Below are 22504 nucleotides of genomic sequence, written 5' to 3'. Positions count from 1 at the left end.
ATGTTACCTTGGTGACAGAAACAATGGCATTTTAAGACAGCAGAATAGAGAGTTATAGAGTTATCAAGTCACTTGGTTAAGATAAGGAAAAAGGAAACAAGATCTGGTAAAATAAATAAGCACTGTGGAGCCCACATCCAGTAAACAATTCTTTTTAATTAAGGAGGAAATTTAAAGCACGAGAGAAGAGAAAAGGGGCTTAAAGACAATTTCTGTCAGTGCGAGGTATTTTCAGGAAAGAATTAGGGCAACGAGGGATTATTATTTTCTTAAGCTTTTGATTGAAATCTCAGACTTTCATCCCTTCTGCAGTTAGAAAATCAAGAGGTGAGTGGCACAAGCCTCACGGAGGGGAACGAGAGGCCAGAAATAAGCTGGGACTGTTGAAGTTCCTGGGGCAAAGTCAGCGGGAAGGAGGTGGCCACTCACCCATCCTTAGAGCGACCCCGCTTTTTCCTACTAGACTGGTTTAGTCGGTAGAGCATGTGACTCTTGATCTCAGGGTCGTGAGTTCAAGTCCCACGCTGGGCATGGAGCCTACTACACACACACACACACACACACACACACACACACACACACACACACACACACTCTGACTTGGCTTCATGTCTTGGCCACACCGCCAATCAGATCATTTCCAACCTCAGTATCTGCCCTCCCGCATGCTCTCCCCCAGGGCCGTGCCCTCTCAAGGGGTCAGTCAGGCCTCCATCCTGCACACACGCCATTCAGCCCTCCTCACATGGCTGTGGGGGGGGGGGGGCGGGAGGGGGTTGCCTAATGGCAGGAGAGCAAATTCCTTGGGGGCAGAGCCATTTCTTTTGTCTTTACCAACAAATTCACACAGGGCTGCTGGTCTTGGCTCTTGAACCATCCGTCCAGGTAGGTCGGTTCCTTGCCAGATAAAAAGAATTCACTAAAGTCTCAAGCATTAAAAAAAAAAATCTACTTCTATTTTGCCATTGGGGAAAAATCTCTTACCCATGTAGGAGCGCTCTAGGAAGTCCATACCATGGAGTATCCACACCATTAAAAAGGAGAAGATCCATATCTGCTCATGCAGAGGGATTTTCATGATGCATTTATTGTTCAGTGGCCAAGAATTGTATTTGGTATAATCCCATTTTTGCACAACAAACAGTGACTTAAAAGGAACGACACCCTGTACGTGTTAGTCTGTCTGAACGCACAAGGAAAAAAGCACACGTTTTCGGTTGCCTCTACCTGGGGTTATGAGCAAGGTAAAGGCCTGGAGGGGCGTTAAGAGAAGATGTTTTGAAGAAAGCATTTCTAAACAAGCACAAAAAAGTAAGTATTGGTCGCCATTACAGGTTCTCACGGAGGGGTAAAATGAAAAATAAAAGTAACTTTCAAGTTGAACCTTAGAGTTTTTATCATTGTTTTGTTTTGTTAAGATTTTATGTATTTATTTGACAGAGAGACACAGCGAGAGCGGGAGCACAAGCAGGCGGAGTGGGAGAGGGAGAAGCAGGCTTCCCGCCGAGCAGGGAGCCTGATGCGGGGCTCGAACCCAGGACCCTGGGACCATGACCTGAGCCAAAGGCAGACGCTTAGCAACTGAGCCACCCAGGCGCCCCTGGACCTTGGCGTTTTCAAGTAACTGTGGCACAAACGCACGCTGCAGGCCCTCCTGCCTGCAGGTGCAGACAGAGTGATGCGGGGCAGGGATCTGGTGTAAGGAGCAGGGACAGTCCCCACTACGACGGGGGACAGGTGTCGTCCTCCTTCTCCTCCCTTAGTCCCTTCTCCTCGTCCGGCTCTGGCCCTCCACACCTTCTCCCTGCTGCCTCCTCTCCCCTCCTCTCTTCTGGCACCTTTCTTCCCCTCCCCCACAAGCTCCCCCCTTCCCTCCCCCTCCTCCCCCCCTTCCTCTCCCTCCTCTTCCTCCAGGAAACTCTTGGTGGTGGTGAAACCTGCTCTTCACCCAGGGCCTGGTGAACTGAGAGCCCTGAGCCTCTGGGGAGGGCAGCTCTGGTTCTTCCAGCTTCTCTCCCTCCCAGGATCTCGTGAGATAAGTGACCTATCAAAGGTCACAAAACCTGTCACCCCTGGCCTAGGACCCAATTCCCCCCAAATCCAAGTGGAGTCTTAGTCTCCTGCATCAAGTGGCCAGACAGGTTTTCTGACTGCTCTGGAATCCCCGCAGGGTGGAGGGGGGTGAAGCCCCGCCAGGGGATTGCCTGCTCTTGGGTCTCACACGAGGGAGGGTGCCGCCTATTCCTGCCCTCCGGGATTTTGGGGGGGTGCCTAATGGCGCAGCTCACTGCCTGAAGCTGAACTGAGTGTTGATTTTCCTGCCCCCAGGCGCCCGCTGATGGGCGCCCCCTGACCCAGAGGCAGGGAAGGGCCCTGCTGACCCCAGCCCATGGCCTGGGGATCACATAAGGCTCTTTGTGCTTCAGAAATGGCTCTTGGCAAATTTGCCAGGTGCCGGGCTGCCCTGGGCAAGTGGCTGGTCTCAGCCAGTCTGTGTGCTCCCCGCCTCCAGGCCTCCTCCCATCTCACCCCCACCTTGGCCTCTGCTGCTGAGAGCTGTGAGGGGCTGTGGGCGGGGGTGGGGTGGGGCAGGAAAGCAAGCCTCTCATGCCCCAGGTAGGTGCAGAGGTTCCGTCTCCCCCGGGGCCTGTGTGCGTCCGGCCCCTGACATCACATCGTTCCCATGCTCCCTGTCTCAGGGCATGCCACACGGTGTCTACTTGCATAATCCAGAAACTCGGGGTTCAACCCCATACTTCCTTCTCCTTCACCCACATGGGAATTAATTGCCAAAGCTGGTCACTTTTATCTCCAAAACATCCCCCAAGTCCCTCCGAGTCCCCCCATTCCTGTCCAAGATGCTCGCACCTCCTAGCTGCACCACGGCAGGGTCTCCTCCTGGGCCCCCTCTTTACTTTTGCCTCCCTCCCGACCCGCTGCATAGGGATGTCTGGCCGTAAGGCAGAGTTGAGTCCTTCTCACACTTCCTGCTTCCACCATTTCTGGAGCTGCAACCCACCGCTCTAGGCCATTCTCAGCACAGCAACCAAGATAATTGTTCCAAACGTAAATGTGATCAGTCACTGCCTCTCAAAAACCCCTCAGAGGCTCCCCAGATAGCTTCTTTGATCAAGTCACCCTGAGGGCTGCCTTCTGCCCATGCACCCACCCACTTGGCAGCTCACTTTCCCCTGGCCTCCTGATCTGGGAGGCCTCCCCTTACCCTGGCCTTCCTTGGCCCCTGTATATGGTCTTCCCCTCCTAGGAACACCTCCTTTTTTGCCCACCCTCTCCTTCCCAGATATCAGATGAGCTCTCAGGGAAACCTTTTCCTCCTCCACACTTCTCTGTTTGCAATTACACATTCATGAACACGATCATTTGATCAATGCCTCCCTTCCCACCCCCTCCATGAGGGCAGAAGTGTGTCCGAATTTGTCATTGTCATAGCACCTGCTCACCATTCAGGAATATTTGTTGAACTGAATGACCAGATAATTACAACATGTGTTCAAGTGAAGGCAATGATGGTGGATACAGGATTGAAAAGATCATGACCCCAAACTCAGGATTCCAGGAAGACTTCCTGAAGGAGGTGGCATTTTAACTGAGAGTTAAAAGGCTAACTGGATGTGTTCAGGCCAGGGCACTGGGGTAGAGGAAGGCATGCTTTGCAGATAGAGGGTATTAACCTGGGTGTGGAGGCTGGGTGGATAGAACAATAAGTGAGTAATCCACAGGAAGTAGCACGTAGGAGAGAAGATTGGAAAGATGAGCTGTGAGCTGATCACATAGAGCCTTGAGCTGTAGGCAAGGAGCTTGGGCTTGATGCTGGGGGCCACAGGCCCCCCTTGAACATGAATTTTAGCATGGAGAAGGTTTCACTAACATTTCCAGCACAGGTGCAGTATTTAAGCATGTCTTCACTGGAAGGATCCAAGGTCATTCTAGTCCTGCCCCTTCAATTGGCAGGTGAGAAAGTTGCAGAGAGGGGGGGGTGACTCTCCAGGAGAGAGGGAGAGTGACTTCCCCAAGGTCAATAGCTGACTCCCAGTGCAGTGCTCTTTCCAAAAGAAATGAAGGATTATTTCAATCCAATTTCAATCTCATTTTAACCCCTCATTACTTCTTTTTGTTGCCCTGAGCAGCCAACCTCCTTTTCTTTGCCCATTATTAGAAAAGAGGTTTGTTCATTAAAGTATTCCTCCTGGCTCCTGCTCTGCTGGCCACAGATGTTTAGAAGGGCTGGCTTCTGGGCCCAACTCTCGACCTTACATACACTAGGGACTTGGGTCAGTCCATTCTCCCTGTGGACCTCAGTTTCCAGTCTGCACTGTGAACCCCAGGCTTTCTGGAGAGATTCAGTGTAGGGAAAGCCCTCTGCCCAGGCAGTCATAATGTAAATGAATGTGCAAAGGCCCTGAGGCACCCTCAGGCTGATAACTTCATCCAGCTAGGTAGGCCCGGAAGTGGCCATGAAGACTCTAACAGTAACTCGCTGGTGAGCCTAGCTGGGCGTTTCTAACATTTTTAATACCTGCCCTCAGGTTTGTGAAGAGGCAAAGGGAGGTGTCAGGCATCAACTAGAATTCTGTGTGCAGAACAAGGCTCTGAGGAAGCAGCTGGTGGGCCACAAGCACGCACAGCGACTAAAGAAGAGGAAACACGCACAAACCAAAACCAGTCATCGTTCCTCTTTTAAACACTATTACATCATGTCGTCCCCAAGGACGGACTCTGTTGGTCCTGAAAGAACTTGTGAATCATTCTTTTTTCTGAAAACGATTACTCTACACATGAAGGAATCCCCATAGCAACCATTTTCTGTCCTTGGAGGCTTACAGAGGAAGTACAGGGAGAGCTCTCTGCATCTTCCTGGGATCGGAGGCCTCCCGTTTACAAAAGTCTGAGAGACAAAGAAATTGGCCTAATCTTCACATTTCAGCTGAGGTAGAAGCTAAAAGGAACATCTAAAAGGAAACAATAACCAGGGATATCGGTGTTGGAGCCAAATCCAGGCGCCTTCTGAGGAAAGGCGTGGGAAGCACAGAGGAGCAGGGCCGGCTTGCAGGCAGGAGAGCCCACGCCATCTGGCCCTGGTCTCCTCAGGCAATGGCTGGGCCTTGGCTTCAGCCCAGGCCTTCCCCCCGCCCCCCCAGCTGCTCTGGGGAGAACTCCCTGCCTTCTTATCCCTCCTCTTCCTCCTCCCCTTTTTCCCTTGAGTCCAGAAGCATCCCCTTCCCTCCTTGCCCGAATGAGAAAAGAATTAGAAAAACCACTTCGGGTCAGTCTGGGCCTCCACCATTCACTTCACAGGGAAGACACTGGGCTGGGCGCCCCCTTCCAGGGGAGCAGGAATGTGGGGGTCTGCTGGTCCCAGAGGTGAAGCGGCGCAGACCTGTGCGTGTGCGTGTGCGTGTGTGCGCTCCCACATGGCTGTGACTGCCCGGAAGCTTCCAGCTCTCAGGAGAGCAGTCTCTCTCTTCCTCACACAGCCCGTGGCTGCCCCTCTTGTTCTCCCCGTCCATAGGAGCCTCTGCTGGAATGAATTTGGACAAGCACCTGTTTATAGCTGCAGAGACTTCCATGGGGCCCCTGCCACTTAAGAGGCCAAGCTGGGGTTCACCTCCTGACTTGAGGACTATCGACACCTCCCCACACCCCAGGCCTACTCTGGACCCCCACAGGCACAGAGAGGCAAAAGTAATGGGGTGTGGAAGGGTGGAGGCTCACCCAGCTGGATACCATCGTGGTTGTCCACGGTCAGGGGCTTTGTCCTGCCTCCTGGGCCCCAGGCTGTTTCTCTCTCTTTCTCTCTCTCTCTCTCTCTCTCTCTCTCCTTTGGTTCAGAGCCTTAAACCACCTGTCATGTCTACACCGTCCACCTCAGTGTCCCGTTCAGGCCTGCCCTCCTCACTACAGTCTAGGACTGCAGAACCTTTTCTCTCCTCCCCCTGAGCAGTCAAACCCATTCGCTTTAGCAATGCAGGCTGTCTGGGACATGGCCCTTCCAGCCCTGACTCCCACCCGCCTCCGGGCTTCCCCGTCACAGCCCGAGGGGCCACCGGCCGCCACCCGGCTGAGTACCTGCTCTCTCTCCCTCTCTCCCCAGAGCAGACCCTCACCCACAGCCAGACATGCACCTGGGGAGGCTGGGAAGGGCAGCTGGAGCACCGGGGCGGGGGCCCAACCATCCTCTGGGGAGGGCAAGATCCCACCAACTATGGCTGCCGGGTTCCTGCTGGGACCCCCAGCACTCCGGTCAGCAGACCCTGTTCTCAGGCCTCGAAGGAGGCCGGAGCGGGGACACTGTCAGTCCAGGGCAGGTGGGCTCTGCTCCAAGTGCGTGGTCGTTGGAGTCTTTTCCTGCGGGCAAACACAGTTCACTGCTCGCCGCTCTATAAAGAGAAAGAAAAACAAAGCACCCTCACTCCCCATCCATATTTTGAGGAAAACAATCCTGCAAAGGATTCACCTATGCCTCTGTTTCAAGCCCTAAGATCACCGCCCATCTTCCTCCCCATTCGTCAGCACCCGCTCCTGAGCATTTGTTCCTGTGGCACGTCCTGCCCGCCCCCCCCCCCCCCCCGGGCTGTGTCTTCGCCCTAGTTTGTTGCTGGGAAGGAGGGAAGGCAAGATCCTGCCCGCAAGGCCCAGCAACCACTGCAGGCAGAGGGATAGACCCCTCGGGAGGATGTCTGCCACCCCCCCCCCCCCCGCCCTCCTGCTGCCTCCTGGCTTTCTCTCCCCGACTGACTGACGTTTAACGTAAGGTTTGCACCTGATGAATGTCCTCTGGGCGAAGTCGGCCCCGCTTATGATAGAAATAGTGTTTACATACACGTTACTCCAAATTCCACAGAAACGGGTTCTTCCCTCAGGCTGAGCACAACTCCCTCTGCCCTGGGGGTAGACGGCCTCCCCACCACACTGAAAGTCATCTGAAAGCCCTCCCCCACCTCTGCCCCCACAGCGCCTGCGGAGCCCCAGTGAGGAGCCCCATGCGGGCACACAGGCCTTTCACGGCCCAACCGACCACACGGGCAGAGGCCGCGCGCCGGAGACCGAGACGCAGGGCTGGGCCTACGGGCCCGCAGGGGCCCTGCCTCCTCCCTCCCGGGGGGCTCGTCCTGAACTTCCTCCTCCTTCGATCAGGGATAGTAATGCCCTCCTATGGGATTGTTGTGAGGACCCCAGACCGTGTATATAAAATCGAAACCACAAACGGCAAAGGGCCCTCAAGGGTTTTCTAGAGAAGCGCTTTGATGGGGAGTTGAAATTTCCAAGAAAGAGGTTCTTCAGTCCACAGCCATTTTTGGACCACCACTGTGCCAGGTGCCAGGGCCCCTAGGAGTGCCTGAGAACATGGGAACAGAGCCCGCAGGGCAAGGAAGCTGCCGGGAACGGGTGGGCAGGAGCTGAGCAGACAACCTCGAGGAGCCAGACAAGGAGCCAGGGATAGAGCTGCGCAGCCAGCATTCGCCCCGATCCAGGCACAGGGAGTCACAGAGGGCGCCATCTCCTCTGCCCTGGGGCGGGGGGGGGGGCGGAGGTGGACGGAAGGGCCACAGGGAGACTCACCAACGGCCTGAGCCCGGCATGATGTGGGTGCAGCCAGCGCATCCTGTCTGCCAGCAAGGAGGGTGGTTCTGAGGCTTAAAGGCAAAGACTCCCTATCGGCAACACAGGGAGGTATGCAGGGCACCTGCGCCAAGGTGGCAAGATGTCTCCAATCTCAGGCTGGTTCCCTGGAGCGGAGAGGCGTGGTCGCAGAGAGCACCCCCAGAAACGGCTTAGCAGCTTAGCATGGGCTGAGCCAGGCGTGGCTGGGCCAAGGCCACCCTCAGATGCACCTGGTGGTAGGAGGGCAAGGGACAAGCTTGAAGTGCCACTGTCAGGCCCAGGGAGGCTGGCAGGCATTGGATTTTCCATTCAGCAAGAGCCTCTCCTGGAATATAAATTCATGGTATGTCACATCCACACGTGAGCCTGGAGGGCTTTTCCTGCTTCCAAATGAGGCGAAGTCGTATCTTCCACGACCAAGAACTTCCACATCGATCCTAAGCTCCTTTTTATTATTTTTTATTATTATCATTTTTAAGTTTATTTATTTATTTATTTATTTGAGAGCGAGAATGAGAGAGAGAGAGAGAGCACGAGAGGGAAGAGGGTCAGAGGGAGAAGCAGACTCCCCGCCGAGCAGGGAGCCCGATGCGGGACTCGATCCCGGGACTCCAGGATCATGACCTGAGCCAAAGGCAGTCGCTTAACCAACTGAGCCACCCAGGCGCCCCTAAGCTCCTTTTTAAACAGATGACATGCTACAGTTCACATGTGTATCAGTGCATGCATGCATAAACGAAATCCCGTGTATCTATACCACGGAGGACCATTCAGCCATTAAAAGGCTGGAGGACTGATGCATGCTGCAGCAGGATGGACCTTGCACATCTTATGCTGCGTGAAATAAGCCTGACACAAAAGGTCACATACTATATGACCCCGTGTTTATGCAATGCCGAGGTAAATGCGTGGAGCCCCAAAACAGAGCTGTTTGCCCTGGGGGAGGGGAAGGGGGATTGTGGGAACGACTGCTTCATGGGGCGGGGTTTGCCTCTGGGGCGATGGACATATTCTGAAACTTGAGATAGGTGGTAGTTGCACAACATTGTGAATGTCCTAAAGGCCATTGAATCGGCCACTTTAAAATGGTTCATTTTGGGGCTCCTGAGTGGCTCAGTTGGTTGGGCGACTGCCTTCGGCTCAGGTCATGATCCTGGAGTCCCGTCCCGCATCGGGCTTCCTGCTCAGCGGGGAGTCTGCTTCTCCCTCTGACCCTCCCCCCTCTCATGTGCTCTCTCTCTCTCATTCTCTCTCTCTCAAATAAATAAAATCTTTAAAAAAATGGTTCATTTTATGATTTTATGTTGTGTGAATTTCGCCTTTTTTTTTTTTTTAGTTGGCAGATGAAAAAGTCCTGGATGCTGTGGTGCAGTCAGGTCCCCCCCCCACAGGAAGGAAGGAGGGACTTACTCCCCCCACGGCTAGGGTGCTGCCCACAGAGGGGCCTGGGTTGTCAGCCCTCGCCCCAATAGCACACCCAATACCTGGCTGACTGGGGAGGAGGAGGAAGGGTGGATATAAGGCCCTGCCCCTTTGCCCCTCTGCGGCCACCCAGCTTCAGTCTGCTGAGACTGCACCCCAGCACCACTGCCCCCTCCCACCTCTGCCCTTCCCTTCCCAGGTGCAGACCCCCCCCCCCCCGACAGCTCCCCCAGCACACTCCTGCATGCTGCCCTCCATCTCTGAGCCCCGTCGGCTTGCCAGGGCCCCACTGCTGTAGAGTTTCGGCTCTGAAAACCTTATGTACCCACACAAAGCGGTGGGACGATAATCCGGACCACGTGGGGCCCCGAGGCCAGAAGGTTCTCTGTGTCATCATGTAGAACAGACTGTGAGGGTCCGGGGTGCCTCCGGTGTTTCTGTTTTTGTCACCTGAAGAGCAGGTTTGCAGAGAGGGCCCTGTCCTGGCATTTCGGTTTTCACAGTTGCTCTGGGACCCCTGCCAGGACAGGGCCTCTGGCTGGGAGAACTTTGGAAAGACATTCACCCAACCACCCTGATCCCCCAGGTTACTTGTTTCCAAGGCTTTTAAAAATAGAAGTGTGAAAACCGTTTAATTGCCAAGAAGCTGTGGGGTTGCGTGCTTCTGTGGCCATGGTCAAGTTGGAAGGCAGCCTTGGAAATGTAGGAGGAAAACAAGGCCTTGTTTTTCCCGCTTGCTTGTGACTCAGATGGGGCCGGCACCCTCGGCCAACGTCATCTCGGGCCAAGTGGAGTCACGTGCTGGGCAGCGGGCACCGGCAGGCTGTGCTGGTGCTATAACTACTCAGGGCGCTGGAGGCTTCCGGAGCAGCCTCCCCTTCCAGCCCTGGAGCCGGGAGTAGAGGGGATGGTTGCCCAGTAATCGGGGTAGAGATGGGAGGTAGGGATCCTGGGAACTCAGGCAAGGAATGAAATCACAACCTTAACGTTTCTGCAACTTATCTTCAAAAAGAAAACATCAGAGTCGCCTCTTGCCACAAGTCCGAGCAGGTTTCTTTAAAGAGCATTTTAAGGGCCTGGGATAAAGCCCGGATAATGTATCAAGAATTTACTTGAAAGGCAGCAATTTGAAACGTGTGATATTTTGCAGGATCGGGGTTGACGTTTGCTTTGGTGGAAGTTATGAGGGCAGAGTCAGCTGAGCAAAGGATGGTGTAAACCAGATGTCACTGCAGTGGAGAATAAACAGGCTTTTCCGGAACCATAAAAATCTTCCATTTCAATATAGTAACTGATAAGCTAATGATAAACCATTTTCACGTCTTCATTAAAAACCCTGAAGGAGTTTTCCTGCCTGAAATTTATCTCCCCTAAACTTTTCCATGCCCTCGAAACAATAAAGCTGTTTCGTTCAAAAGATGTGCATTCAGATTTCCTTTTACTGGTTCGGTGACATTTCCGTCACTTGAGTGAGACAGTAGTTGGTAAAATGCCACACCAGTTATTGAAAATAGTAATACGTTGACGATTTTGAGAATAATCTGAAATCATATACATGATGTTATTTTAGGCGAGGGGTTAGGTCAGTTTTGTCAGTGGAATGCAATCTTGGGACTCGGTGCCCTTGGCCACATATCTGGAAGGTCATACTTTGTGACGTGGCCCGTGGTGGTACGTGCGCACACTGGTACTGCGTCCAGCTCCTTGTCGAGGATAAATTATAGTGTCTACCCGGAGGATGGTGGACACCAGCAAGCTCCTTGCCTTCCTGACACCATCCCTCTGGGAGCTTGGACCTGATTCTCGGTGGGGGTTCGGGGGAAGCAGGGAGCCCCGGGCCCATTCCCCAGATGTGTGACTTGGAGATGCCTCTTCCTTCTTCTCTTCAGGGTCCCTACTGAAAATTCCAGGCCGAGCTGACATTTTCACACCTTGAAAATGCCTTCCCCATTGCCGTATAGCTCTAATTAGGAAAATGTTCTCTAGTTTCTCATCCTTGGCTTTGAAAAATGCTCTCTCTCTCTCTCTCTCTCTCTCTCTCACACACACACACACACACACACACACACACACACAATCAGAAAGCCTCTGATTTGAGGAAACACTGAGTAGTTATCTTGGTGACTTGTTTAAACGCAGCCTTTCTCACTGCTGTAGAGTACTGTACGGGCATATGACCCGTGCAGCCACTGAGCCCTGGGCCCAGAAGGGCCCCACAGTTGGCTCAGAACTCTGCTGTCACATTGGATGAACCTTGAAGACATTCTGCTCAGTGGGATAAGCCAGACACAAAAGGACAAATGTGGCCTGCTTCCACGTGTATGAGGTACCGAGAATGGTCACGTTCATAGACACGGGGAGCAGAGTGGTGGTTGCCAAGGGCTCGGGGCCTGGGGAACGGGGAGTTATTATTTAAGGGGTACAGAGTTTCAGTTTGGGAAGATGGTAGAGTTCTGGAGATGGACGACAGTGATTGTGCAATATGAATATAGTTGATGCCGCTGAATTGTACACCCCAAAAGGGTTAAAATAGCAAATTTTATGTTGTATATTTTGTACCCCAGTAAAAACAAAAACAGAATTCTGCTGCTATTTTGAAATTGTTTCTCTTTTAATAAGGGGTCCCTCATGTGCGTTTTGCACCGGGAAGTTGTGTGGCCGGAACTGAGCGGGGCTTCTGGAAGTTAGTTCTGGGGTTAGAAGATCTGAGTTCTGAGTCACTCTATGGGAAGGGGCCTGAGATTCTGCATTTCTTACAAGCTTCCAGGTGTTGCTGATGTCGTGGACTGCGGCCCGCCCTCTGCAGCAGAGTGGAGCAATGAGATCTGGTTCAGATCCCAGGAAAGTTCCGGGCACGGTTCCTAAGGACCTTAGTCGGTTTTGAGGAGGGCATGGCTTCTGAGGTCCTTTTGGTGGCCATAGGACACACTGAAATGTGAGCCAAACCCTTTGCTGCTCCCCCACATCGAGCAGTAAAGTCACCACCGTCTTGCGGCCCTCCGGGGCCCCTTTGCTGGTTTGGTGAACGGGATCCCTGCCACACTTCCATCTCCAACCTGGTTCTTTGCTGCCTCTGGCAAAACAGGGAACTGCCCCCAGAGGTGAGTCCTGATGTCAAGTCTGCCTCAGCAGCCCCTGCACGTCCTTGCCTCTTTTGCAGCCCCGGAACTCATAAATTAGGTCTTGGGAAACATCCATAGCCCCGAGGCTTGGCTGGGTCTTGTCCATGGCCCTACTCAAAACCCTCACCTCCATCTCAGTGGGGCTGGGTTCCCCTAGAGTCCCTGCCTGGCGCAGTCCATTGTGCATGCCCCGGCACCCCTGAAGCCAGCACGGTGAAGCTCAGAGTTCCTCCAGGATTTCTGTTTTTCTGACCCCAGACTTCCTAAAGAGCTTCTGGAAACAAAACACTGCAAATAATAAAAGTAATAGTAGCCCACTGTGCCCGTTGTTGACTTCCTGCCTCTCAGATTCTTGCCTCCCTTCTGCCTGCTCTGTGAAGTTAACTATGGGTCCTGTGACTGTTCCCCCCGCCCCGACCCCGGCAGCTGGCGCCGAAGCTCTGTGGGGAGAGGGCACTGGAGAGACATGAGGAGAGGGTCTGGCTGTGGGGCGCTCAGGCGCAGGCCCCTGCGGGCCAGCCTCCGGTGGCTTCATCAGGTCCAGCTTCCACTTCCAAAACCCTGGGCAGCACGCCCACGTGGGCCTCCTGTGGTGCAAGGTGGCCAACAGCACCCAGAACCATCAGCAAACCCATGCCCTCTTGGCTGACACCCTCTTGCACAGCTTTCCCCAGCCTCCCAGAGGGCACATTTCCAACAAGTTCCACCGCCGTGACACCACGGTGACTTCTCTGGCACCCAGTGGGCCCAGCTGTGCCCCCTACAACAAGGTTTGGTGTGGGGGCCCTTCCCTGGGTGTGTCATCTCAGCCTGCAGCTTTGCGACTGTTCTTGTCATCTGCTCTTCCTATATCCCTTAGTGTTACTCCAATCCTCTGCTACACTTGGTAAGTCTTTATGTTAGACCTTCCCTGTTCAAACGACTGTGGGGTTTTTCTCTCCTAATTGGACCCTGACTGACAGACCAACATAGTAACATTTATATAGCATCGACTCGGTACCAGGTACAGTTTTAAGCAATAGGTGAAATATTTAAGATATATATTCATTTAACTCTCAAATGCAATAGGTACTTTTATTATCCCAGTTTACGAGTGGAGAAACTGAGGCACGAGAGGTGACCTTTTCAGGAACTCTTCTTCCTGGTGTCGAACATATCCATACCATGAGCGGGGTAGACTCTGGCTCACTCCACAAGGCATCGGCAACACCCTTGTCATAACCCTGAGTGCCTGTCACTGTGCCGGGCCCATCACTGGGCTCTGTAATGCTTCATTACTCTTAGTATCACTCATTCGTTGATGATCTGAGGGGAGGCTGGGCCACACTTGTTGGCCACAAGCCAGAATAGGCAGGGTGGGCCTTGGTGGAGGGTGCTGGGTCACACTTGAGCTGGCAATTTCAAAGTTCCTCCTACTTCAAGATTTTACAATTCGGGGCGCCTGGGTGGCTCAGTTGTTAAGCATCTGCCTTCGGCTCAGGTCATGATCCCAGGGTCCTACTCGGTGGGGAGCCTGCTTCTCCCTCTCCCACTCCCCCTGCTTGTGTTCCCTCTCTCGCTGTGTCTCTGTCAAATAAATAAAATCTTAGGGGAAAAAAAAAGATTTCACAATTCACTGAAGTCGCAAGGGTTTCCATACTGGTTTCATGGAGGGCATTTTGGGGGGCAGTGATTCCTGCCCTACTTCTGCTACCAAAACCATGAAGAACCCAGGTTGGTCTCAACTTACGCAGGGCTACCCCCGGGGCATCAAGACCACCAGAGATGGGAAGCCTCTCCAGACAGAACTGTAGGTGAGGGGAGCCCCAGCAGAGCCTAACCCTGAGTTCCAGGCAGAGCTCCATCCGGTGCGTCTGAGGGCCTGCAGCTTCCAGGGCTTAGCACCATTGGCTGCTCTGGGTGAGGAAGGAAGGAAGCAATAAGAAGCTCTGGGTGGAGGTGCCTGAGAACAGAGACAGAAGAAATGGGGAGTGGAAGAACAGTGTGGGGCCTGTTCCCTGTCTGCCCCAGGAACTCAGTCTGTTCCTTGTGAAGATTTTTTTCCTTTTTTTTTTTTTTAAGATTTTATTTGAAGGTTGTTGTTTTTTTGTTTTTTGTTTTTTTTTAATTTGACAGAGACAGAGATAGCAAGAGAGGGAACACAAGCAGGTGCAGTGGGAGAGGGAGAAGCAGGCCTCCCGCTGAGCAGAAGCCAGATGCGGGGCTCGATCCCGGGACCCTGGGATCATGACCTGAGCCGAAGGCAGACGCTTAACGACTGAGCCACCCAGGTGCCCCTTATTTATTTATTTGAGAGAGAGCACCTAAGGATGAGCAGCAGAGGGAGAAGCAGACTCCCCACCGAGCAGGGAGCCCAAAGTGGGGCTCGATCCCAGGACCCTGGGATCATAACCCGAGCTGAAGGCAGACACTTAACTGACTGAACCACCCAGGTGCCCCTCACTCTGGGTTTAAACTCTGCATCCAGGGCAGCTGGCGGGGGGGCATTGGTATTTTGTACCAGTGACTCTGGGGCGGAGTGGCAATCAGGGTGGGATTTAACGTTCCTCCGAAACCCAGGGCATCTGGAGACCTAAGCAGAGAGGTTTGCTTTGAAGGAGATGACACAGCTGCAGGAGCGTCCCCTCCCTCACCTCCCTCAGCTTCCACCCCCTGGGGGGGTGGGGAGCATGTGGGCAGGGTTAAGGGAGGGGCCAGCAAGGCTCCCAGCCAGGATGGGTAGGATTAAGAAGTGATCCTCTGGCTCTTTCTGATTTTACTAGCAGAATTGATGGGCTCGGAACAGAGATCTGGAAGTGTAGTAATGGAAAGGAGCGCCAACTCGGAAAATGCCAAACAGTGTTTTATCTTAAAATATATATGTATGTTTAATTTGCATTTGGCTTTGGAATACTGGGAATAATTCTTTTTGGAAAACATTAATCTTCCCCCACTTTATTCCTCTTCCGGCTTTTTGAACAACTTGACTCTGAGTAAGCACCAGCTAGATGAGTGGGACAAAATCCCTGAGGAGTAGGCGTGAGGGTGGCAGAGCGGGAGGCCCCTTGGAAGTTAGCATCTTTTCAAAAATGTTCCACCCCAGCACCGGATAAGCATAGACTAGGTTTGTAAAAGTTGCCTCTGTGAAAATAATCCTCTAGGAGATTCTTCATAAATTCAATTCATGAATTTGGAGTTGTAGCAATTGAATTATTGAAACAAGGATCTGACCTTTTGGTTGGAAAGGCGAGTGACGTCTGGGTGGAGGCACTGGGGGCTGGCTGGTAGGTCCGGGGGATGGGGCCTGCTGCTTTCTATTGTAATTTTTACACTGGAGTAAAAAAGAGTATCCATCAATTCAGATCAAGGGGCTAACACTAAGTCCTTCACATTGATAATAATTATTTCCCAAGTGTCAAGAGGCAGTCTTTTCAAGGGCTGGCCGAGTGGACCCATCTGAGGAGCACCTCCTTCTCGCCCAGGCAAGTGTCCCCTCTCCTGGCCTCCATGCTGGGCACGTCTCAGAGCGCTTAGCCTGTTAAGAGCCATGATTCCCATCATCCTACCCCATGGCCCCCAAAGATATCTGTCCCGCCTATCACTTATCACATTGGCACCTTTGACGGGCTTGGATTCTATAGTTCCGTCAACCATTTCTGTGCATGGAGATGGAGGTGTCATCTCCCCCAATTCAGATGTTGAAGGCCTCACGCCCCCCCCCCACACACACCCAGTACCACAAAATGTGACTCTATTTGGAGATAGGGCCCTTGAAGAGGTAATTATGCTAAAATGAGGTCACCGGCGTGGGACCTAATTCAGTGACTGGCATCCTTCTAAGAAGAGGAGATCGGGACACACACAAGCAGAGGGGTGGCCGTGTGAAGATAGGACAAGTGGACCAGCGACAAGCCAGGGAAAGACGCCTCAGAAGGAACGAACCGGCCAGCACATTGATTTGGGATTTCCAGCCTCCAGAGTTGTGGGAGAATAAATTTCTGTTGTTTAGCCACCCAGTCTGGGGTACTTTGTTATGGCAGCCCAAACAGACTAACACAGTGGGGGAGGTAACAAAGTGGGTAGGGAAGAAGCTTCTAGAACCCTGAGATGGCCAGGGCTGAGGACACTTAGGAGGGTGGCCTGTAGAAAGAAGATAAGCCTCTGAGGTTTGGACTCTGGGAGACTGCCTGGGGGCAGGTCTGGGATCTGGAGGAAGGGCGGCAGGAAGGCAGAGCCAGGATTCCAGATAGATCAACACGGGAAGGGAGCGCTGACGGGGCTTGCCTGCTCTCCCCACCCACCAACGTCCCGATACACTGTCCCTCCATTCCAAAGGGGGTCGATCCTGTAACTACCAGGAACATGAAGGAATAGCCAAAAGTACATGAAAACCATTTCCTAAGATGGAAAACACAAGCCAAGGTTCTGTTTGTTCTTCTGGCAATGTAAACATCACACATTTTTATTAAGAGAGAAAATGAAAAGCAAAGACTCCACGTGAGGCTCTCCAGAGAGAATCCTATCACAGCCATGTTCAAGGAATCTGGCCTTCGCCCCCACTGTAGCCCTGCAGGCCCTCAGATGGCTGCCCAGGTGGACAGCTGTGTCCAGGGGCACATTAGGACTTCGGGGGGCCGTGAGCATTCTTTTCTACACCAAAATAATATTTAGAGTTATAATTTACAACTGTGTAGGTATGAAGATGAATGTGCTAATATTGTATATCAAAATATTTTCTTTTTTTTAATCAAAATATTCTCTTAAGCCTAAAAGTTTACGACTTCCTTCTGATATTAAAATAAATTAAAACATTCCCAGAGGGCCCCTCCAGTGTGCTGGGCCCGGGCACTGAACCTACTCAGCCTCCTGGGTGAATGTGCTCTGGTCCTGGTGTGAGGGGCCCTGGAGCTCCGAGGGGACAGGCTGGACACCAGGGTTGGGGAGAATGGGCTCTGGCCCTTGGAAGATGGAAAGCCAGGCTTGGTTGTTGGTGGAACCCGGGCAGAGAGTGAGGCACAAGGGGACGGGACCAGGACCCTGTCACTGCTGCTGCGTGGTCCCCAGAGCAAGTGGAAGGAGAGCCTGGCGTCATCTGCAGGGAAGGCACCTTGATGCTGCTTCGCTTGCCCTTCTCCCCTAGGGGGCGTCGAGTCCCCCTTCAGAGAGGCGAGGCTGGCCCAGAGCCTGGGCGCTGGCTGAAAGGTGGGTCGGGTTGGGGCGGGTGGGGGGGTGGCCCTTCCGGGCAGGAGGTGGGCGGTGCACAGGATGTGGTGTGGCTACACCCCCCTGGCTGTAACTCCCCAGAGACTTACTCTGTGTCTTCCCCAATACCCAGCACAGGTCTTGCCTGTGGACCGCTGAGAGGTTATTTTTGATTGATCGCCACTAAGTTCGTGTCCACCTGAGCGTAAACTCAACCAGCCCCCAGACCGAACCTTCTGCCCAATGGTCACAACGGTTGCAAGCAGCAGGGGGCGCCCCAGCGCTGGACGTTCGAAGCGGCTGGGCCAGGGGGGTGAGCCCCGGGCCTGGGTGGCGGGAGGAGGGCAGGGGCTCCAGGAAACCTGGGGGTGGAGGAAAAGGCCGGAGGGCTCAGAAACTGGGATTTACCACGACGCTGAGGCAGCAGCTCACGGAGGCAGCTTCTGTCTAGAAAGCCCTCCTAGGCAGGAGAGGGCCCGTTTAAACAATAAATCAAATGTTAAAAATAACTCATTATCCCCCTCACCTCAACCCCACCTCTGAAAAGCCCTTTCCCATCCTGTGATCTCTGTCTCCAGACTCCTTGCTTCCTTCCTGAAGGGCAAAGAACAGCTCCAGGTGAGTCCAGGAACGCACACACCAGGGTCATGAATGATGGGGGGGCGGGGAGCTAACCCTCCCTTCTGAAGACTGTGGATCCCCACAGCCTTCCCGATGGCTTGTCTTTGTCAAAACATGAACAAGGAATAGGGGCGCCTGGGTGGCTCAGTCGTCAAGCGTCTGCCCACAGCTCAGGTCATGATCCCAGGGTCCTGGGATGGAGTCCCGTATCGGGCTCCCTGCTCGGTGGGGAGTCAGCTTGTCCCTCTCCCCTTGCTTGTGCTCGCTCGCTCTCTCTCAAGTAAATAAATAAAATCTTAAAAAAACAAACAAACCCATAAACGAGGAGGAAAAAGGATAGAATCACCCTTCAGAGGGGCCACCCCTGAGGACTGCATGAGGCTGCGTAAGGCTGCGGCCCCCCACCCCCGCCGCCTGGGGGGGGGGTCCACGTAGCCCTGGCAGCTGCTGGGGAACAACAGGAGGGAACAGTCAGGGGGAACAGTCGGAGGCGGGTGCAGAGAAGCAAAGGGAGTGTGTGTAGGAAGCGCAGGGCAGAGACAGGCAGAGCAAGCACTGAGACTCTGAGAAACCTCCAACAATGGCCCGGTTCTTTCATAAGCTCCCAGATTGCGACATTCGCTTTGAAAGCGTGGTAGGGAATTAGGCTGGGTCAGGAAAAGTGGGGTGTCAGAGGGAGAAGTATGGGTCAGGGCCTCACCTCTAAGGCCTGGGCCTAGTCCTCGTCTCTCCTCAACTTTCTCACAATTTACACAGATGGAATATGAAGCCCAGACAAGTTCAATAATTTGCTCAGGGTCACACAGCAAGCTGGCAGAAAAGTCTGGAATGCAAGATCCAGATCACTGGCCTCCTAGTCTAGCGTTCTTTGTTAAGATTCGTTGAGCCGTTCAGAGACGGAAGAAAGCCCACCTCCGATATCGGTCTCCAGGGTGGTTTCTCAGGTGTTTGAGTCCCACCGCCTTTTTATCATCCCCCAAATCACTCCACACAGCACATCTCAGCCGAGCTCCTCTGTGGCTCTCTCGACCTGACTGCCTCCCTCTCTGACGGCCAGACTGGGCCTCCAATGGGCTTTTGGCATTCTGCCTCCACACCTCCCTTCTCTTCTGCAAGGTTCACAGGACAGAATCCAGGCTAACACCAGCCCGGCCCCAGACGGCCCCCTCGCAGGGCCCTCACTCCCTGGGTCTGGCGGAGACCAACACCAACAGCTGCACAGTGGACCTTGAGGTGACCCCTGCAGGTGGTTTGATGTGTTTTTTGATCATTCCTGATCATCCGACTTAGCCTTGGCTGGTGCTCAGTGCTTTCCACACATTCTGTGGAAACCTTCCAGCAGCCCTCTTGGTTGGCCAAGCTGTTACCCCCACTTCACAGATGAGAAGCTGAGGTTTAAAAGGATTGAGTGGAATGAGGGACAAGGGACAAATCTTCCTTACAGAAGAATTCCAAATACAAATGTGAAGACTCTTCCCTCCAAGAGGTGTGGCTGAATTCCCCGGTCCTCGAAGGTGGACTGGATTTAGTGACTGGCTTCGAAGTCATAGAAGGTGGTAAGGGGAGAAGGTAATGTTGCAGGGGAGACACCCTGCAGACACCACTTTCACCAGGTGGTCAAGGTAACATCACCAGGGAGGCCGTTTTGATGGCAGGTAACCCCTCACATGATGTGGTGAGGGACTTCGCTTCCCTGGTGTTCTTCCTCCAAATCCATAACCCCAGTCTAATCAGGAGGAAAATGCCAGAAAAATCCAAATCTAGGTATGTTCTACAAAATACCTGCCTGATAGTCTTCAAAGTGTCAGAGTTGTGAGAAAACAAGGAAAGATGGAGAAATGGTCATAGACTGGACACAGTAAAATGCAGCCCATTATCATGGTTTTTGGATCATGAAACAGAGAAGGGACCTAAGCTAAAAAAATGCTGGCGTCCGAATAAAGTCGGCCATTTAGTTACTTATAATGTTCCACTGTTAATTTCTTAGTTTTAATAACTGCCACGATTATGTGGTTTTGTGATTTATTAATATTAGACAAAGCCGGATAAAGGATCCAAGGGAACTTTCTGTACTCTTCTGCAAATCTAAAATTACTGAAAAGAAGAAGTCAAACAGAGAAAAGATGAAGCCCTAAGGGTGCCAAGACAAGTCAGGATTCAAACCCAGATCCCTGACTCTAAATAAAGCCTTTGATCTTAATGACTGCCCTTGGTGTCTTCAAATAATGTTACCTGCTGTTTAGTGAGTGTTGCGTTCTAGGCACTTTTATATAAATTATCTCCCAAACAAGTCATCCCTTGTTTTGCAGGCATTTTCTCCTCCTGTGGATGGCAGGTTCTTCAAGGGATGGAACCTTTTCAGTAGGAGTAAAAGTCCTCACACTCAGATTCAATCGCTAGCTTGTTCATAGGCTCTCTCTCTCTCTCTCACGCACACACACACAACACACTCTCACACACACACAACACACTCTCACACACACACTCTCACAAACACAGCCAAACACTTACACAGATGTGTGCTTAGGATGGTACAACTTCCCTCTCTTGTTTTCTAGTGAGTAGGGGGATCATCCTGCTTCCCAGTCAAAAGAGATATTGGGGTGCTGTCCCAAAGATGGAAATAAGGACTTTCAGTTCCTTGGAAACAGGGGATCCCATTTTGGATATGGCTCCAGCCATCAGCTCCCCCAGCAGCCCCTCCTGTCAAAGGCAGGCCAGTAAGGGAGGGATTCCCTAGCAGCCCTTCTGTGTTGCTTCCAGCCCCTAGCTGGGTCCTCCTCCTTGTGAGGGCTTTCCAGAGAACATTGTATTTAAAAGCGATGACCCACCTCCTCTTTAAACCAACTGGGTTGTTGGAAGTTTTGCATTTGTTGTTCTCAGATCCATCGGGAGAATAACCACCTGCTGGCTGGAGGGCAGATGGAGTCCAAGGCCGGGATTTGGTCTCTTCGCAGGAGGCTTGGAATGGAGACCCGCTATGGGTAGAGAATATTTCTGGGTAATCCCCCCCATAAAGGTAAATGAAACACCCCCCTCCCCGTTCCATCGCCTCTCCATCACTCTGAGCTTCCTCATCTCAATCTCACTTCGATTGCCCTCAGAGGAGGAGCATGCTCTTCCCCGGAGCCCTGTGTGGGCCCCCACGGTGTGCCCCCGGTGCCCCCCGTGCCTCCTGTGTGCTGTCCGGGCGAGGGGCCGTGAGGCAGAGGTAGGGATGTGGGAAGAGCTGGAAGTTCAGAGACACCCCCCCCCAATGCCATCTTGCTTTCCACAGGCCTTTTGGTCTCTGGATGAAATTGAGACTCATTTAAAATGTTGAAAATGAATCTAATTTATTTAGTTAGTGTAAGTACTCTAATATACTTAGTCTAAATAACTAAATTCTCTGTTCTGTGATTGAAACAACTGTATGACCTCAATCCATACCCACATCTTAACTGACCTTTTCTAAGCCAACTAAGAAGAGTGATTTCTGTTTTTAGCAGGAACAAGGTCGAAGCCAGCATCCACTCAGGTTTAGGGGTCTCATCCGGGTCGGACATGGGAAGGATCGGGGGGCAGGTCAGAAGGCCATGAGGTAGGGGGGCCGAAGACAGGATACGGTGGGGGCGGGGGCCCGTCAGAACTGAAGCAGGGCCGCCAAGCTCCAAGGGGGCTGAGCGGTACGGCCTCGTTGCTGCACGAAGGAACGCAGAGGGGGAGCGTGGGAAGGAGCATCTCTCCCTCCCCGATACACGGGATTGGGGTGCTGGCAACAGAGAGGAGGCTGGGACAGGGCGTGGAGGGTCCCCCCACGAAGGATCATCTGGTCACGTGTCACTCCACCACTCCTGACACGGCCACGCTGGGGGCACTGAGGGAAGGCTTGGGTGTCTCTGCTGGGCCCTGGAACCCTCCCCCGCCAGGTGTGGCGAAACAGGGCAGGATGAGTTCCTGACACACGGAATCAGAAGAGATGCAAGTTCACTTTTAAACTGTCTTGGGGTCTCTTGCTGCCTGAGTCACCTATTTCCTAAAAGGACTTTGCCTTCCTTGCCACTTCTGCTGGGCTTCACTGAGCAGTGAGGAGGGGGAGGTTGGCCCAGGGGCTCTTACTCATTCAGCAGGGGGGCTATCACCGTGGCCTCCCACTGTTTATAGCCATCGGAGGGGAGGGCTCACACCCCAGCCCCCGCTCCCAGAAGTCTCCTCCCCCAACCACAAATCCACGCCCTCTCCAGGGGCTGTGCACACCCCGGAGCCGGGACAAAGGGACATTTAGTTGCACAGTGTCATGTCTTTGAGCGTGATAACATGCAGGTGACATGCTCGCAGGAGGCTCAGCTGGGTTGCTGCCGGCGTCCGGTTGTCTTACGTGGGTTCTGTCGGCAGGATCTGAGGGCCCTCTCCCCTCTGTCCATCCAGAATGATGCCGAATGGCTGGCGAAGCCCCAGTCTGGCAAGAAGAAGAATTAGGACTGAGGGGAGGAAGAGAAGTTAGAGAAGAGAGAACCACCAAGGAGAAGGGGCACCCTAGTAGAGGAGCCATTGAG

The 22504-nt window shown here is 53.1% G+C and overlaps 1 long non-coding RNA gene across 1 annotated transcript; it reads right to left on the bottom strand.

The window, feature by feature from the left end:
- Positions 1 to 4690: 4690 nt before the first annotated feature.
- On the bottom strand, positions 4691 to 7017 carry LOC113910449. The gene is made up of 3 exons (XR_003516047.1): positions 6782 to 7017; positions 6144 to 6398; positions 4691 to 4970 (listed from the first exon to the last, which is right to left on the bottom strand). It is a non-coding gene; the product is annotated as an uncharacterized LOC113910449 (long non-coding RNA).
- Positions 7018 to 22504: the final 15487 nt, after the last annotated feature.

The sequence above is a fragment of the Zalophus californianus genome, chromosome 6 (assembly GCF_009762305.2).
Source record: "Zalophus californianus isolate mZalCal1 chromosome 6, mZalCal1.pri.v2, whole genome shotgun sequence".
Lineage (NCBI taxonomy): Eukaryota > Metazoa > Chordata > Mammalia > Carnivora > Otariidae > Zalophus > Zalophus californianus.
This window is presented reverse-complemented; position numbering and strand designations above follow the sequence as displayed.